This window comes from Eschrichtius robustus, chromosome X (genome assembly GCF_028021215.1).
Source record: "Eschrichtius robustus isolate mEscRob2 chromosome X, mEscRob2.pri, whole genome shotgun sequence".
NCBI classification, from domain to species: domain Eukaryota; kingdom Metazoa; phylum Chordata; class Mammalia; order Artiodactyla; family Eschrichtiidae; genus Eschrichtius; species Eschrichtius robustus.
In genome coordinates, this window is record NC_090845.1 from 11,387,787 (window position 1) to 11,402,256 (window position 14,470).

Below are 14,470 nucleotides of genomic sequence, written 5' to 3' on the forward strand. Positions count from 1 at the left end.
GCTTTTTATGTCAGTTCTCTGTTTTTTTGACATTATATCATAGATCCCCCATTTTAGAAATACAAACTGAAAAATTGTGATGTATCAACAGAATCATTATTGTAAGATGCCTTTCTTGTACAAGATATGCCAATATTTGCTTTAAATATAGTACCACTGTGTCTTCTCATTCATTTCTGAGTCTATAAAACGTGGATGTGTCAGTTTAGCCCTCCTCCCACCACCCCAGTACGTTTGATGTGTCTACACGATTTGATGAACCACTTTATATAACATTTCGAGAATTACAAAAAAAAAAAAAAAAAAGCACAGAGAAATGTTTAACTGTTTGACTTTCATGGCACTTCTTGGAAACTATAACATCACAGATAGACTTTTACCTAAGTGGCTTAGCCTGATCTTTTACAACCAAATTTGTATATTTAAATTCTTTGTAATAATAATATCTAAATAATCACCTTGTGTCATAGTTTCTAAGTAAGAAAAGGTATTGTTGATTCTGTGTTTAATTATGTGTATGGTTATTTGCTTTGCTAGAAAATGTGTTTTTCATTCTTTTCTCTATGGAAATACTTAGAGAGAGATATATATATATATATTTATTTATTTACTTACATTCTTAAAAATTCTTAAAATTACTTGCCATTATGGGAACACATGACTGCTTTATTAGGCCTCATAACTGCAATGCCAATTAGCGTAAGTTGTTGAATTCAAGGCCTCAGAGAAATACCTAAAACCAAATTATGCTAGTAGCCAGGTTCCAAAAAAGACTAATGCCTCCTTTCCTGTTTCTCTTTTCTTCTGAATTCAAGAACTGCTTTGTGTGGTAATGAATCCTGAGTGTATTCCCTGAGGATGAAAGTGTATTCTGTTTGAAGAGTCTAGGTCAGAAAGAGGTTCAAGAGAGCTCCCAAACAGAAGATTCCCCAGATATTTGCCTGTTAGCCCGAAAGCAGCGAAGGCATTGAGCTGTAAAAGGAAGGAAAGCAAGAAGGTGTCCACTTACTAATCTTTAAAATTTGTAGCCTTACTCTTAGAGTTTTTTTTATACTGAAACTCTTAGTAATCCTTCTTCTTTGTCTTTTTTTTTAAAAGTAATCCTTCTTCAACGATGTTCTCTTTAATACAACCAACACATACAACCTCTTAAGATGGTGGGAAAAAATACATTGTTCTCCCTTAGTGTGAAGTTCTTTGGCCATAGAGTCTATACAGGACTGTAGCTGTATGTGTTAGGATAACTGCTAGTTATAGAAACCCCCAAAACAGTGTTTCCAGGGAGACCAGATGGAGGAGTGCCTGGCTCAGTCAAATCAGCCCACAGAGTTGCAAGAGGTAATAAAGTAGTTGTGTTAAGATGTGAAAATTTGGGGTGGTTTGTTATACAGCAAAAGCTAACTGACACAGGTGGCTTCTGAAACTGTGCTAGAACTTGAAGAAGGACCCCCCCAACCCCAGCCCCCATCTCTTCAGTGACCAAGGAGATTTGAGAGCATAATTTGGCTTAGATTAAAGGAAAATAGAGGGGAGACCTTGCAGCGAAGGACAGTGCCCCAGTAATCCAGGTTACAGGAAGCGATACTGAACCAGAAATGAAATAGGGAGGCCTGCAATTATGTTACGTATGGGGGAGAAAGCCAATACACAAAGATGAGTTAAACTGAATAATAATATTTCATGTTTCTGTAATATCTGTAGCAGAGACTTCTAGTTGCCTACCCAATATCCATTCTCACCTTTTTCCCTACTAGTATAACCATATATATGAGGGGAATGCAATGTGCTCAGCTAAAAGGCTGTATTTCCCAGCCTCTCTTTCAGATGGGGGAGCCCACTGAAGTCATTGGTGGGGCTTCCAGGAAGGATCATTAAAGAAGGCTCTCGGTTAGCAGCCCCTTTTGCCGTTTCCCTTCCTCCTTCTTCCTGCCTGCAACGTGGTTGTGAAGGCAGGAGCTCTGGGAGCTGCCTTGTGACCATGAGGGCAAGGGCCACAGCCTATGGAGGAGTACATAGCTGGAGGAAGCCTGGGTCCCTGATGACATGGTGGCATGTCTACCCCATCCCATACTGGTCAGACAAAAATAAACCTCTCTCGGCCTATCTAGGATTTCAAACGAAACACAATCCAAAGTCAGGTGACCACTCTTCCCTGGCCACTGGTGGGCTCGCCTGCCATTTCTACCACAAGACCACGGTGTTTGGGACTAACTTCTTGGACCTTAGATACCAACATGTTATTTTGAGTTGCAGTCAACGGCCTATAGCGTCATGGACCTCCAGCCCGCAGTAGCGTGGAATCATACTTGGGTTCCTTTGGGGAAACTAAGGTCGGATAATTGAGCCATGACTCCCATAGATGTTGACCCTGGCATCACCCAGTGTGCAGCTGCCCCTTGTCATCCATCCTCTCCCACGCTCTCATCCCCTCACTGTTATGGGCTCCCTCCTCTGGGCACTCACGCCCACCGTTTCTGCCCCCTCCCCCATCACACGTACTCCGTTGTCTGGTAGACAGACTCGGTCTCTCCCCCTTAGCGGAACTGAGCTCTCCCAGGGCCGCCGCTCCGCCTGCGGCCAGATCACATGAAGCTGCTCCTCCTCCCCCACGACACTCTTTTCAGGGGCTGGAGTTGAGGGCGGCATCCTCGTTGCTCCAACTCTTGTCCACAGTCTCTTCTTTCTCTACTTGCACGTAACGGCCACTGTTCCTTGAAGGCGCAGTTAAATAGCTCTTTGGCCCTCCGTCCTTCTAGCCATAGTCGTCAACCATCGTGGTGACATCTAGCCACATGACCCATTCAGAACCTGCCCTCACAGTTCTTTGACCTCCTCTCTTCCAGTAACCATCTTCTCCTCCTCAGTCTCTGCCCTGTGGCCACCCCTTGAACTTGATCATCACCTCTGAGCTCTTGAACTCCAACGTCAAACTCCCCTGATTGATCTGGCTTTCTCTTCTTAATCTCCCCATGCTCATCCTTTGACCTTTTTAAAATGAAACCCCCATTCCCTTGACATTTCCATTTTCTCCCCACCTCTTGGTTTCTTCCTGGTTTGACTCTCCTCTCTAATAAGACACAACCTAGACCCCAAGGCCCACCATACCTTCAAAGACACCCTTGCCACTGCCTCCCCAAGGCCCGTGCTCTGGTGTCTTTCTGCCACAGCCGCCAGGCAGAGCCCCAATCTGGATCAAGCCAACTGCTTTCTTTTCTCCATCTTGTCTCCAGGCTGTGAAGCACTGTGAGAGAAAAGGACAGACTGTGTAGACTGGGTCTGCAACAAAAGCAAGATCTTCAACCTGCCGCAGGCCCTGAGTGCTGCGCAAATTTCTTACCACTGAATGGTGCTGCCTGTCTGCTGGTATAGACTAGATTACCTTCACCAGGATCTACCACGTCCTCCAGCCTCACGAGTGTATATTAACATTGAAATAACAATGGCGTGAGCCCCGTTTTTGCCTCCTCAGGAGGCTGAATGTCAGCGGCTGCCCAAAGCACTGAGTTAAAGATTTTGAGACCACATCTGGGCCTCTGTCCTAAGCAAGGAAGGGTACTGAATGACCCCTGCTTCTCGGGCACTTGATGCCTCCCTAAAATTGCACTGATCTCTAGTGTGGCCTGATGTAGCCTATATTTTTGGTACTTTTCTTTCTTTCTTAGGCACAGAATACTTGTGGGATGACTCTGGAATACTTTTACCTGGAGATGTTCACAGATGTCAAGAACTGTTCCCCTACTTGCAAGCTAACAAGTTGGCCTGTCACAGTTTCATAGGTATCAGTAGAAAACACGAGACTCCTGGGTCAGAGGTGGACTTTATTATCCACGGGACAACAGGTAGCACGGGCCTCAGGGTCACACCACTGCCCCTTGTCCCCGACCCCGAGGCTCAGAGGGGGCGGGGCAATGCAGAGGCGGGTCCAGGTGGCTGCCGGGTACCCAGTGAGTTTGTGTCACAGTGAGGAACTCTGAGTTGAGGAAAGCCCCAATCTTATAAGGGGACCAATAGCCAACCTGCCCAAACATTGCCCCAGAAGGAGATGATATTTTTATCTTTGTCAGGAAACAAATCTGCTCTTGAGAAATAAGATACTATCTCTATTCTCCCAGGCTCTACCAACATCCTTGATAAGATAGTACAGAACAAAAGCTGCGAATGCCTTTGTGCAGACGATAGGTGGAAACACAAGAGGCCCATGGAGAATGGCTTCCCAAAATCAGACTCTTATTACCTTTCAGGGATCAGTGAGATGAGGTGATGGCAGTGAGAAAGACTGGGTAGCAAGGTTGGCTTCTTATAAATTTATAGCTTTGCAGATAACATTCTCACCTTTGATACTACTGCTTTCTTTTTCAGGACTGCTATTTAAATCTTGTTCCAATCAGACCATAAGATATCAGGTAAATTAGTTTCTGCAAAATAAACATAGAGTAAAATCATTCTACATTGTGGCAGAGAACTATCAAAATTTTATTTTTTATTTTTTTAATTTAATTTTTATTTTACATTGGTGTATAGTTGATTTACAATGTTGTGTTAGTTTCAGGTGTACAGCAAAGTGGTTCGGTTATACGTACACATATATCCATTCTTTTTCAGATTCTTTTCCCATATAGGTTATGACAGAATATTGAGTAGAGTTCTCTGTGCTATACAGTAGGTCCTTGTTGATTATCTATTTTATATATAGTAGTGTGCATATGTTAATCCCAAACTCCTAATTTATCCCTCCCCCTCCCCCTGCCTTTCTCCTTTGGTAACCATAAGTTTGTTTTCAAAGTCTGTCAGTCTGTTTCTGTTTTGTGAATAAGTTCGTTTAATATCATCTTTTTAGATTCCACATGTAAGTGATATCATATGATATTTATCTTTCTCTGTCTGACTTACTTAGTATGATAATCTCTAGGTCCATCCATGTTGCCGCAAATGGCATCCAAAAGTTTTAGAATATGTTATAATTTGATAACTTTCCTCCAATAGTGGTTATTTGTTTTTGAATCAAGTATTCTTGCCTTTTAGAACATTTAAGAAATCTGACAGGGGCCAATTGGATAATGACCATTTAGCATCATTTCAAGTAAATGCAGTTCTTTTGGTAGGTGCAGTGCTATCAGACTGACAATCCAAATCACTAATAGTTTCTCCCCAAGCAAGAATGAGGGGCAGGGGTAGTAGCTAGACATGTTTCCCTTTTAAAAACTGGCTTTTATAGAGAAATGCCCCTAACCACATTTGCCTGTAGACTTTTTTCAAATTCCTTTAACAGGCTTGAGGCCCTTCAAGAAGGCTTAGACCAGGTCAACATTTAAAAGGCCATTGTAAATGAATTCGACCTTTTTTTTTTTTTTTTTTCCTCTTCCAGTCAGTAAAACGGTGACTGCAGATGCCAAATAGCTGCGTTCTGTGTCCATTCAAAGCATCATCCTGGCGATGTGTGGATGCAGCTTCATTCTGTTTGGCCAGGGAATGGCAAGGCAACAAACAATTTGGGATTCCTCTAAATGTCTACAAATAAGGGTCCTTTTTTTTCTGTGGAGAATGGAGTTGTAGATTGGAGTAGTTATTTATGACCTCTGGGGAACTCTTACATCTTTAAACGTCCCGTCCTGCTTCATAAAAATTCTATCCTTAGCATACATGTGAAAAAATTCTGTACAACAGTTTATAAATAGACTTAGAGGCAGTAGTAAGGGGTGGTGAGAGTCTGGCCTGGAGCTGAGAAGGGCTGCCCCGAAGTGGGTTTAGGATAAAAAGTTTACATATGCGTATATTTTTTTAACATCTGTATTGGAGTATAATTGCTTTACATTGTTGTGTTAGTTTCTGCTTTATAACAAAGTGAATCAGCTATACGTATACATATATCCCCATATCCCCTCCCCCTTGTGTCTCCCTCCCACCCTCCCTATCCCACCCCTCTAGGTGGTCGCAAATGAGCTATCACCTCACACTGGTCAGAATGGCCATCATCAAAAAATCTAGAAACAATAAATGCTGGAGAGGGTGTGGAGAAGAGGGAACCCTCTTGCACTGTTGGTGGGAATGTAAATTGATACAGCCACTATGGAGAACAATATGGAGGTTCCTTAAAAAACTGAAAATAGAACTACCACATGACCCGGCAATCCCACTGCTGGGCACACGTATGCATATTTTTGACAAAAACTTGTCCTATGTATATCTCTAACCAGTTTGGGAATGTTATAGAAATTGTTTTCCACTTCTAGGTTGTGGGTTTTGTTTGTTATGGTTTCTGCCACCCTGTGGCCACTTCCTAGAGCATGATGAGTGCTGGGTTCAATGAGATTAGGTAAGAACTAATTACCCCTTCCTTCTCAGTAATTTCTTTGAGAGCCTATTATGTATTGCACGGACAGTGTTGCTCAAAACACATTTGGAAGTGCCTTCTTCAGGTACAAAAATCATACAGAAGATGTGGTGTGTCGATTTATGGTCATGCGTCATTTGTGACGGAAAACAGTACACGTTACCAACCCAGAATGCCGGTCCTAGGTATATACTCAATAGAATGCATCGTGGCACTTTCTGTAATAATCACAGTGGAACAACTCAAATATCCATACTGTCCCTTGTGAGCAGAATGGATAAATAAACTGGTATATTTATTCAATGAGATATTACCAAGAAATGAGAATGAACGAACTAATGCTACTCACAGCAACACAGATGAATTTTTAAAATGTGGCATTGATCAAAAGAAGCCAAGGGAATTCGCTGGCGGTCCAGGGGTTGGGACTCCGCGCTCTCACTGCTGAGGGCCCGGGTTCAATCCCTGGTTGGGGAACTAAGATCCCGCAAGCCTCGCAGTGTGGCCAAAAAATTAAAAAAAAAAAAAAAAAAAAGCCAGAAAGTACATACTGTATGGTTCCACTTACATAATTTTTTTCCCCTCTTCACTTACAAAAGTTTTGAGATCAGGGGAATAACTCTGTGATGGAGAAGTTTGGACTGTGTTTACCCTTGGAGAGGGTGCTGCGAGGGAACACAAGGTGGGGGGACTTCTGGGGGAGTGGCCATTGTTTCTTGATGCTTTTTAAAGGGACATGTTCACTCTGTGGAAGTCTTTGAGCAGCACACTTATGATTTCTGCCCTGACTTTTCTATATATGTGTTAGACTTCACCAAAACATTTACTTTAAAAAGTAAAAGTATTACCCACCCACCCCCCCCCCCCCCCTTTAAGATGAACCTCATCTATGTGACTTGGTGCCAGTTGACTTGGGACACCTGGAGTGAGTTCGTCTCTTAATAGCAGGCGGGTTGTGACTGAAGGCAAATGGCACTGGAGTCTTGAGGAGTCATTCAGCAGGAGCTGAGGCCTGAGGGTTTCCTTTCCTGCTGCTCAGGAGCCTGGAACGCAGGCTCACCTTCCCCACATCTATTGCTCTTTCTGCACAGGGATAAAAGTTTCTGCGTCCCCTTTCCTATCCCTGTTACTGTCCTTTTAAAAATATTTTTCCTCCTGAGTTTGAGCTGCAAGCACACAGCTCCCCCGCTGAAAGGGAAACACTTTCTTCTTGCCTCATTCGGTTTCCAGACCCTCTCTCAGAGTTCCAGCAGTGCCCCCTGCTGGCAATTTACGTGCATGTATGTGGCTGCCAGCGGGCAGGCAGCAAAGAGGGCTGTCTCCAGCATCTCCAGCTTCATCCTGGCTCCGTTTCTCTTCTCCCCAGTGTCTTGCGAACTCATGCTTCTTCTGGGTACCGAGAACCTTCCAATCAGTCGCCCGTGAGATCTTGAAGAATCTAATCTTGCAGACCTCTCATTCTCTCCCAGTTCACCCCTATCAACATTTACTTGTTCAAGTCCCATTCTGCTGATCTCTGACAAGTAAAGAGAAACGACCCTTATAAGAAAACTCAGGTGTAAGGAGTAAAGAGCTGGCAGTGTAACCTTCCCTAAGTAATATTTGCTCTTTTGTACTAGCAGCTTCCAATGCCTTCATACAAAGGAACGAGTAAGAAGGCAATTTCAGCACCATGTTAAGATCAGGAATTCTCTTCTGATGACTCAAATCACACAGCTACATTAAGACGGGCTGAGTCAGTGTTTGCTTGTAGCAAGAACAGAAACAGACCTCCACTAACCTACAGCAAAGGGAAATTACAGTAAGGAAACAGGAGTGTGCAGGTGGATGGAAAGACCAGAAATCCAGCCTTGGAAATGAGCTGCAGGGTTAGAAGCAGAATAATGGGAAAAAGCCATTGCTGATCAGGAAGCCACCATCGAAGGAATAATCTCTTACTATGTTAGTCTCCACATTACTGTGCTTGAAATTCACATTCCAGGGAGGAGTGTGCCATCAGCCCCGCTTGGGTCGTGTCGCTGCCCCCTGGCTAGGGCAGAGCGGGGCACCTGATGGCCTGTTCTGAAGGTGGGCTGAAAGCCAGGTGGCCAAAACCCACCAAAGTCCACCACGTAGACCCCGTCACATAAAAGCTGGTATTGAGTACATGTAATTGTCCCAGCCAACATACCAAACTAAGTGATTTATTCTTGTCATAACTAAGGAGTTGACGCCTTCATTCTCTTCAGCAGCTAGAAAACTAGGTGGTGTTTGGGTCCGGTTTGAAATGAATAATAACTAGCAAAAATAGTATTGTATGCGCCAGATCATGTGGCAACTACAGTGCGTTAGGTTGTTATGGGGGAAAATGAGGCTGAAATGGAAAAAATGCTTCCCTTGGGCACCATAAATCAGAATGGTACACTCCTGGCCAAATGTGTCTCCCACTGAAGACTTAGAAGACCTGGGATGAGCATGGTTCCCCTTTATAGTGTCGTCTCTGATGAATGGTCCCTTCTGGCAGCACGCCCAGGTCATGTTGGGAAAGGGGGGCTGTGGATGGTGTGTACAGTGGCGAGTCCACGAGAATAAGCCTTGAGGCTACAGGGTGCGCGCATGAAAGACAAAAGAAGCAGCACAGACCAGTGGTTTTTAGTTCAGTGCTCACATCTTGCTCCTCGGACGAACTGCTGTTACAAAACGACCTCCTTTTAAAAGAAAAACCTGAGAACCAGAATGCGGTGAGGCATTTCACGGAGCAGTCCACATCCCTGGCAGACGCGTTCCTGCTGGTACCAAGCCACTCGGACAGAGTGAAATCCCAGCGGGTGGGCTTCGGTTCAGATTTGTTAACCGCAATGCGGGAGGCAACTGAGTAGACAGGCTGAGGTGTTTGAGTTGACATCCTTTTATCCCATCTCTTTTTGTACTTTTTCTCCATTTTTCTGATTACATGGAATTTTGAAGCATCCCCAGTAACAAACTAGTATGAATATTGTTTTACTGCCTCTGAATTTCCATCGTATGATATGTACCACCAACTGATGGAAGCCAGGCTTCCGTCATTCTCTACCAACCTGTGGCCATAAATCTAGGTTACAATAACTTACATTCTAGAGAAATGGCAAAATGGGCAAATGGTGTGGGGAAGGAGAACAAGAGGTATGGAAACGAGCTAAAGATTACTCTGAGGGGCTTCCCTGGGGGTGCAGTGGTTGAGAATCCGCCTGCCAATGCAGGGGACATGGGTTCGAGCCCTGGTCTGGGAAGATCCCACATGCCACAGAGCAACTAAGCCCGTGAGCCACAACTACTGAAGCCCGTGTGCCACAACTACTGAAGCCCGCATGCCTAGAGCCCGTGCTCTGCAACAAGAGAAGCCACCGCAATGAGAAGCCCGCGCACCGCAACGAAGAGTAGCCCCCGCTCGCGGCAACTAGAGAAAGCCTGCGCACAGCAATGAAGACCCAATGCAGCCAAAAATAAATAAATTTATAAAACAACAAAAAAGATTACTCTGGGTGCAAGAGGATGTTAAATGGGACTTTTCCTGACTTGGAGTTTCACCCAAATCTGAGCCCAGTGTTAAGTGCCCGCTGGGTACTTTTATAGAGAGACATGCTAGACCATCTTCACAGTACTAAGTGGGGAGCCCAACACTATGTCAGGCACCCATGGCCTGTCACACCTTTTCAGCTGAGGTACAGGAGAAGGCAAAATTGGAAGATGACCTTTAGAATTCTAGAAGCTTCCTCCCGCCTTCCCAGCAAGTGGAGGGGAACTTGAGAGAAAACCACTCAGAGAAATTGACAGGTGCTCCCGAATTGAACTGAAAGGGACAAGAAATGGTGCATGACGCGCCCAAAAAACTCAACAGTTGAGCCAGCTGGGACGGCTTAAGTCTAGTATGACTGCAGAGGGAGCGGCCTCTGCCTCCAGGGCTCGGTCGGGGCAGAGCTGCTGGGACTTTGCCAAGGGCTAAGTGCATATCAAGCAAGTAGCTGGGTGGTTCTGGAAGGACCTCGCCCAAGAGGCCTGTCTGCAGGTGAGCTGACCCAACAGAAAAAGGCTGGGTGGGACGTGCCACCAAATGCAGGAGCTGGTGGTCAACCAGTGTATCATCTGAACCAGAGAATGGGTAAGAAGGGGCCCCCCAGCAAGGGGGGGGGGGTGTCTCCAAAATATCCCCAAAGTGAGCGCACAAAAAAAAAACAAAAGAGGCAGCCTTTGGATATCAGCACACAGAGAGCTCCAATACCAGGTAGCAACATCATTAACTGAATTCGTTTCCTGTGGCTGCCATAAAAAACTGGGTGGCTTAAAACAAGAGAAACGTATTCCCTCACAGTTCTGGAGCCACAAGTTCAACCTCAAAGTGTTGGCAGGACCACGCTCCTCCCAAAAGCTCTGGGGAGAATGCGTCCTTGCTTCTTCCAGCTTCTGGTGGCTCTAGGAGTCCCTTGGCTTGTGGCTGCATCACCCCGATGTCCACCTTAATCTTTACGTGGCTTCTTCTCTGTCTCTGTGTCTTCTCCTCTTCTGTCTCTTCTAAGGACACTTGTCATTGTGTTTAGGGCCCGCCCAGGTAATCCGGGATGATCTTAAGATCTTTAACTTAGTTATACCTACAAAGACCCTTTTTTCGAACAAGGTCACATTCACAGGTTCCAGGGTTAGGAAGTAGAAGTATCTATCTTGGGGGGTGGGGGGACCATTCAATTCACAATACTAATCAAATAAGACCTTTTTACCACTCCTTCCTTCTCCTGCCCTCACCCTGGGGAGACCAGAAAATAGTGCAGGAAGCAGAGACAGGGTACAGTAAGGAGAGTGAAGAAATTAATCCACGTGTCTTCCCCTTTGCTGGGCCACAGAGTTACAGATCACACCTGAGCTGAGCGAGGGTCAGCACTTTGAATTGGTTGAGTAATAGAAGTTCTGATATTAGATTAGAATGGATTTAACAACCTAAAAATAAGATTGTTTCTTTATACCTGAAAGTGACTGGAAAAGCTGTGGGGAGGCAGGGGAAGGGGAACTGGAGGAAGGTAGTCAAAAGATACAAACTTCCAGTTACAAACAAGTAATAGGGATGTAATGTACAATATTATAAAGATAATTAACAACCGCTGTATGTTAAATATGAAAGTTGTTAAGAGTAAATCCTGAGAGTTTTCATCACAAGGAAAACATTTTTATTCTTTTATTTTGTATTTATATGAGATGATGTTCACTAAACTTATTGTGGTCGTCATTTCGTGATGTATGTAAGTCAAATCATTATGCTTTGCATCTTAAACTTATACAGTGCTGTATGTCAATTATATCTCAGTAAAACTGGAAGGAAAAAGAAAAGAAAAGCTGTGGGATTTGCTCAAGCCTCAAGCTCCAGCCCTAGAGCAGCCGAGGGGCAGGAGAGAGCCAACAGAGCTTGTTTCAAGGCAATGGTGAGAAAAAATTAAAAGTTTCTTCTTTCTTACACCTTACAGAGCCCAGCCTGTTCAATAAAGTAGATTAATAGGTGTCTCGCTTTGTTCTTGTGACAGAAGCAATAGCCTTTTGAAACTAGTCTCTGAGGTTACATCCAGGATAAACTTGCGATGTTTCAACAGTTTTTAAAATGGAGTCGCTGCTGCTGCTTTACTAATTACAGCTTTAGTCTTGGTCCTGTCTTCCCTCCTCCTAGGTAAGGTTTATTACGTTGCTCAATCATAGAACCACCCTGCTTCCTGACAGCACCCAATCCAGAGCAAAACCCTGCTTCCTTTAACCTTCCCCCAAGTTACCCTCCAGTATGGGGTCAGCAAAGAAGGCTGCCACTTTCTCTAGTTCTACCAACACTTTGTCTTTATTGGACCCTTGCAGGTAAAGAATGCGTACAGGTGGGAAGTGCAGGATGCACAAGGCTACTTAATGAATGTTTTCTACTTTCATATCAGCTGATGCATGCCAAAGGTGCAGTAGGTACTTGTTGAATTAATTACTGCGTTAAGTAAATAGGTAATTCACAGTTTTGTCCAAAGTTTTGTCAACATTTAGCTGAGCGCTGTCTTGACTGGAAGCAGAAAGGGTAGGTTGCAGAGTAGTTCAACACACTTCGATGCTCAAAGGCTAGCTTCTTTCAATTCAGGGCCCGGTGCGGACCGTCGGCCCCAGACCACAGGACCCCATACTGGGAGCTGCGGGGGGTGGGGGTGTGTGGCGGGGATGGGGGGATGGGGGGATGCGGGGATGGGGGGATGCGGGGATGGGGGGATGCGGGGATGGGGGGATGCGGGGATGGGTGGTGGCCCCGGGCCCGGCCCCCTGGGCCACCGACCGCTCTGCGCAGGCGCCACTTCCCTAGCACGCATGCGCTGGGTCCCGGGCAGTGTTCTCCAGCCTGCGGGCTTGGATTGGTTGAGCTTTTTCGTGGTCCCGCCCCGGAACCGGAAATTCTATCTGGACGCCGAGGCTTCCCGGGCTTCGCCGGTGCTTCTCGGTGAGCTATCCTCTGTGTTCGCGGGCGTCTCTGTCACTGCAGTCAGGCGAGTCCTTGTTCCCAGTGGAAGCCCACCCCTGCTTGGGGAGGTTCTCGGTGTGCCCAGGGCCGGTAGACCGGAACGTGCCCTCGCCCTCACCTCTTCTCCAGCCGAGATCTCCCGGGTGGGCCGCTCTCTCGGGGCCGCCGCTGCCTGTGTGCTGGGTGCCAGGCTGTCACCCTTGGACGGCTTGCAGCAGGCTTTGCTTGTCGCTCCACCCCACCCACTGGTACCCGAACCCGGGCCGGAGTGGGCCCTTGTGCAGGTCCCTTCCCCTCGCTGCACCTTTGCTAGGGGTCGTCGTAAGGCGAAAGGGCCCTAGAGCAGTCCTGCGTGACTTCAGAAACTGCGACGCCCCTACCAACATTTGGCATCATTTCTCTCCACAGAGGAAGGGGCTCCCTGTGTAGCCGGAGAGAGGTATGTGGGTTACGGCTAGAAATTTAAGTTTTCTCTTTAGATCTTAGATCTAAAGATCTAAACAGATCTAGGTTATTGCTGATTTGTTACCAGCTTTTGGAAATTTCTCTTTGATCTTTCATCAGCTTTTAGGGCGGATGTGTGCACTTTGTCCATATATCCGTAATGCCAGTTAATACTTACAAGGTTTTGTATGCATTCAGTCAACAGATGTTTAGGGCCTACTGTTGTTGGCACTGTAGAAACTGTTTTTAATATGTATTCAGAAGCTAGGGGAATAGGTGTGTATCTCAGCATTATCTGTACTAGCATATGCTCTAGAACTGTGTTGTCCAGTATGGTAGCCGCTAGCTACATAAGGCTCTTGAGTACCTGAAATGTGCCTGGTCCGAATTGAGATGTGCATTAAGTGTAAAACAGCGAATTTTGGAGAATTAGTATGAAGAAGACAATGTAAACTATCCCAGTTTTTTTCTATCCATCAACGTGTTGAAACAGCAATATTTGGGATACACTGGGTTAAATAAAATGTATTATTAATTTCACCTGTTTATGTTTTTTTACGTGGCCACTAGAAATTTTACATTGTATCTTTGGCTTGCATTATATTGCTATTGGACAGCACTGCCCTAGAAAGGGGTCAGCAGACTATGGCCTGCAGCCAAATCCAGCCTTCCTGTCTTTGAAAAAGAGATCTGTGGGAGCGAAGCCATATCCATTCATTTCTGTATTGTCTGTGGCAGCTTTTCCTGCTACAAAAACAGCAGAGTTGAGTAGTCCGTACAGAGGCTGCATGGCCTGCAAAGGCCAAAGTATTTACTATCTGGCCTTTTATAGAAAAAGTTTGCCGACACCCTGCTCTACAACAATGCCCGGTATGGTAGATATAAGTAAACCTTTTCATTGTAGTCCTGTGTAATTGTCAGTTAGGCTTAGTGTGTGTGACATAGTTCTAAGGACTTTATAAGGACTCTCTCGTTTAATTCTCATATTAATTCTAGGATGTTGGATTTCCCCTCCCCCCCCCCCCCCACAAACTTGACACCCCCTACTTCTGGGAACGGTACCTTCTAGACCCTCCTTATCCCCAAATGGCTTGACTCCTGGAGCCCACCTGATTAGCCCACAGGAGGCACCATGCTTCTTTTTTCTTTTTTTTGAACTAGAATATTTTAAAATGATTTTCTGAACTAGAATTGAGGTGAGGTTGGGCTCCCGT